At 41.1% G+C, this 4,911-nt stretch overlaps 1 long non-coding RNA gene across 1 annotated transcript; it reads left to right on the plus strand.

Annotated features, from left to right (window-relative positions):
• The first annotated feature begins 938 nt into the window (after positions 1 to 938).
• Positions 939 to 2,192, plus strand: LOC311081856. Its single transcript, XR_014606024.1, has 3 exons — positions 939 to 1,187; positions 1,642 to 1,725; positions 2,038 to 2,192. It is a non-coding gene; the product is annotated as an uncharacterized lncRNA (long non-coding RNA).
• The last annotated feature ends 2,719 nt before the right edge of the window (positions 2,193 to 4,911 follow it).

The following is a 4,911-nucleotide window of genomic DNA, read 5'->3' on the forward strand; positions in this document are numbered from 1 at the left end:
GAACGAGTGAGCGGTTTCAGACACAGCTAAGGAAGTATCAGCAAAAGATTAATAGATTTCTAGCCCTTGCATTAGCTTTACTACTAGATATATTTATGGAGATGAAAAATAATAAGGCGCCCTTGTACAGCTATGATCAGCTGTTCGGCCGAGCATTCAATGTTTACGCTGCAAGCTGATGGTTCGTTGCTGCCGCGCTCTATCACTCGCACACCATAAAGAGCAAATTGTTTTTTAATGTTTCAATTTCGTTATTAAAATGACAAAATTTGGAAGTGGATAATTTCTTCACAAACAGCTCATTATGACTCAGTGTTAGAATGCTGCACCTACACTCGATAGTGTGAATAAGATCAGCGCAACGCAGACCACTGCATTGACAGCGTGAAACATATGATCTGTCTACAGCCAGGGCTCAGCGGAAGACAGAAAATGCCAGTCCAGCGCTGATTGAGGAATTAAATTCGAAAATAAAAGACAGTTTGACATCTTTTTTCTCACATCTCGCATTCTCGCATTTTTTCTCGCATCTCGCATCTCGCATCTGTCCACTACCTGCTAACGTTAGTGCACTGCACCCGAGCAAGCACACTTTGCAGTTCCTCCGGAAATGCATTTTTCTATTTTTTTTTTATTTTTTTATTTGATGATATAGTCATAATAATATGTTCTCATGTTACATACTCCTATACAGTAGGTGGCGGTATGCACATTTACAGTCATGGTTACAATCTGCCATAAAACGAAAAGAAGAAGAAGAAGAACTTGGGCCATACACGCACACACACACGGCTGGCAGACGTAGACGAATCCGGCGAAACTACCGGAAGTAAGCGGGCACCATAACTGAGCTGTTGCTGGGTAGCGTTGCACCAGTGCCTCCTATTGGTTTGGTTGCGTCCACTGGAATAGACAGCCCGCGATTTACGACCGTCACTAACGTTACAACTTTTATAATGTCGAGTGGGAAAACATGTTCCGTTATAAATTGTTTCAATGGCGGCAGTAAAATTTCTATTTGGAAGAGAAAACATTGTGAGCTACATAAAATACCCCGGGTCGACTGCCCCTGTCTGGTGCCATACGGTTTACACAGATTTCCTGGGCGAGCACAAGACGTGGACATTCGCCAGAAGTGGGTGAAAAATATCAACAGGCAGGGATGGGTTCCTAATAACAACAGCAGGGTAAGTTTTGGCTTGTATTGAATCCCATTTCCCTTTTAAATTGTGACAATGTCAATGTGGGTAACCCACCTACCTAGCTGGTCAACGTCAGCTTGCTAGCTAGCTGTCTGTTAGCTGCTAACTTTAACTTGGCTCAGATGTTGTTGGAAAGCTAGTCTGTCTTGTCAGTGACACGAAACACTGTTATTTGTGTAAAATATGGACAGTACTGTTAGATAGTAGCCTATTGTTGTGTATTGTTGTATTCAATATGTGTTACTGTCCAACTAGGCATGCCTGCTTATTATTTTTATTTGTCATGTTTATGTTTAAGGTGTATGGCATATAGCAGCTATGTGTGTGTTTCTCCTAGTGTGTATGTGTGTGTGTGTGTGTGTACTAAGACCCGAAATTCTCCTTTGGGGATCCTTAAAGTATCTATCTATCTATCTATCTATGTTATTTACTATTCAAGGTCTGTGGGATACACTTCCCTGATGCCAGACCAACTAAAGAGCACCCATACCCAGTATTGCACATGGGATATGAAACTCATGCTGTAAGTTGATTTCTTTACCATATTCCTATCTGAGGGCAAGGGACATTTGTGAGATGGGGGTATTGTAGCTGTATCTTGCAGGGATAAGATGGGGATTCTATGGGGTTATCCAGCTATGCTGGTAAGAACTATTGCTTCCTGACATTTTATTCTTGTTTTTCATTTATTCTGTGATAATGTTTTGCAGAATAGATCCTAATTAAAATTATTTTATTATTACCTCTCTGTGTCTAACCATTTCCAATAATACAGTGTATTATATGTTACATAATAATGTGAGCAAATTTTTGTTGTTTTCCTGTCCTTCCACAGGGACTTCTGCCATCTGGTCGAGCCCCCCCCAAAAGAAGAAGTGTTGAGCCCCTTACAGTCAACACCCTGCAAGTCAACAGATTTGCTGCTGAACCTGCTGATGTAGAGGTTGATGTGGATAATCTGGAGAACATTCCTCTGCAGAAGTGTGACGTTGGCGTTAGGGCTGAACGATATATCGTTATCGTATCTATATCTAGATATGAACTTTCAAGATATTACTATCGAAAAAAGCAACGATATAGACGATATAGATTTCCCCTCTCCGCGCTCGCCCTGCATACAACTCTGGCAGTCACAACAAACATCAGTTTTACGAGTGCCCTTGAATGCACCGCTAAAGCCAGCGCGCACACAATACCAGGGACGTGGGAACTATATTGTGAGAGGGGGGGCGGCGTTTCCATGGTGACGCGTCATTGCTTGTCACGTGACACCGCAGCAGCAACAGCGCTGAATGAATGATGATCTGCTTTTATGTCATTTTTCCTTTTTTATTCAGAATATTCACAAATGTGTTAGCTATGGCATGAAATATCTGATATTCCGATTGTCAAATACATGCAAGTGGAAGTATATTGTTGTTTAAACACCTTTATAACGATCGCGTTAGTTGAGCTGTATGCGCGATGGGCGCCGCCGTGTTAGTTTGTGCCGCAGACGCAGTTCAGAGAATCGGATCTGTTGGATTTACAACCTCTATGTTTACAACACGTGAATTCATCCACTTCTCCCAAAATACTTAAAAGTAAGTGGCTGGTGAACTGGGAATAGAATAGAGTAAACATTGAAGCTACTTACACAATGTGTATCTGATATGAATAAAACGTGTCGAATTATAATGGAAAGGATTATTATTACCTCTTCCATAGACATCAGTGTGTATTTTACAAACTCTAAATGTATTGTTTTTTTAGTACTTATGTGAATTTATATGTTTGAAACCTAAAATAAACAGTATGTGGTTGAAAACACTGAAAAGTTGTGATATATAATATATGACAGCTCTGAGCGCGCCTGTCTCTGGCTAAATTCAACATTTGAATTTAGCAGTTGATCATGTGATGCACTTGATCGTACGCTCCAGGGACCAGCCTAGACTGATTACACCCAGGCGGGAAGGAAGTCGACCGGAAGTTGAAGCCGGCCGCGTGCCACCATCTTGTAGCAGAACTTCACCTGCTGTTAGCATCCCATTGACTCCCATTCATTTTGGCGTCACTTTGACAGCGAATAACTTTACATCTGAGGCGTTTGAAGACTCCATTTGTCCATTATTTATTTCTAAAGAAACACGACAATGTATAAAATGCTCCATTACCTTGTAGCTTATGTTATGGCCCCGTAGAAGCAGTTTTTGTAAAAGTAGGCTAACGATTGCGTCATAACCACGCGACTCTTTGTCGCACAGTAGAGAGATTACCGTATGGACGGGAGGAGAAGCTCGCGGGCAATCGGGGGGACGTGGAGGCAAAATGACAATATAATTAATCAGAATACCTAGCAAAAGTTGCTCCTGCTCCAAGCTCATGGACAGCTCCTACTCACGATCTCCGTCTCTGCAAGATTTGGAAGGGAATGATTCAGATTTTTCATTTTCTGACACAAAATTTTGAAATGTAGGCTTAAATCAAACACATTTTAATTCAGATTCTGTATTTATATATATATATATATATATATATATATATATATATCGTATTGTATCGATATCGAGATATCTGGCATGAAAATCGAGATATGAAATTTTGTCCATATCGTTCAGCCCTAGTTGGCGTCCAGTGGCCAGAGATTTCAGAGCACAACTATTGTTCAAGCAAGTCAACAAAAGACAGTGCAACACAAACAGATCCTGCACCATCAATCTCAGCCTATGACTTTGATGACAAAGACAGTAGGTTTTTCACAGGCATACATATCGCCAGTTTTTGGCAGCTTTTGTTTGCCCTCACAGATTTTTTACCGCAGCCAATGACCATTAAGTTGGCAGTGCATCACCAATTGTTGCTTGTTTTGATGAGGCTCCGCCTTGGTTTGATGTTCACGGATCTAGGAAAGCGGTTTGGAATAAGTAGGACTACAGCTTGTGAGATCTTTGCGGTCTGGAGACCTATACTCGCAAGGTTTATGAAAGAAAAAATAATAGCTTGGTTGCCTAGAGATACTCTGGAGAGAATAAGGCCTCAGAGCTTCAGCGTACATTATCCCAAAGCAACATGCATTATAGACTGTACAGAGATATTTGTACAAAGGCCAAAGAACTTAAGGAAACGAGCCCAAACATACAGCAATTACAAGCACCATAACACATACAAAGCCCTATATTGCATAGCTCCCAATGGCTTTGTGATGTTTGTGTCCAAATTGTTTGGTGGGAGGGCTAGTGATACTTTTATCACACGGAACAGTGGTCTTATTAGTCATCTGATTCCTGGTGATCAAGTTTTGGCAGACCGTGGATTCACCATCACAGATGTTTTGCCTCCAGGAGTGACATTGGCCATACCAGCGTTTACACGTGGCTGTAAAGAACTTCTGGAGCATGAAGTTACACAGACCCGTCGCTTGGCAAATATCAGAATTCACGTAGAGCGTGCTATTAGACGATTGAAAGGTTTTAAAATGTTGAGTAATATTATCCCAGGTAGAATACAACATGTTGATGACATTGTAACTATTTGTGCGGGGCTTTGTAACTTGCAACCTCAGTTAATTCGAGAGGAAACTGAGGGAGAAGCATCTGAAATGGATGAAGATGAGCATATTGACGAGCAAGAAGAAGGTGATGAATACTCATGGGACATGGCAGAGGACATTGAGGGAAACCACTTGTTTTAGTATTATTGTGTACTGTATAGTTACATATGTGATGTG

Source organism: Abramis brama, assembly GCF_963993115.1.
Source record: "Abramis brama genome assembly, chromosome: 4".
NCBI lineage: Eukaryota > Metazoa > Chordata > Actinopteri > Cypriniformes > Leuciscidae > Abramis > Abramis brama.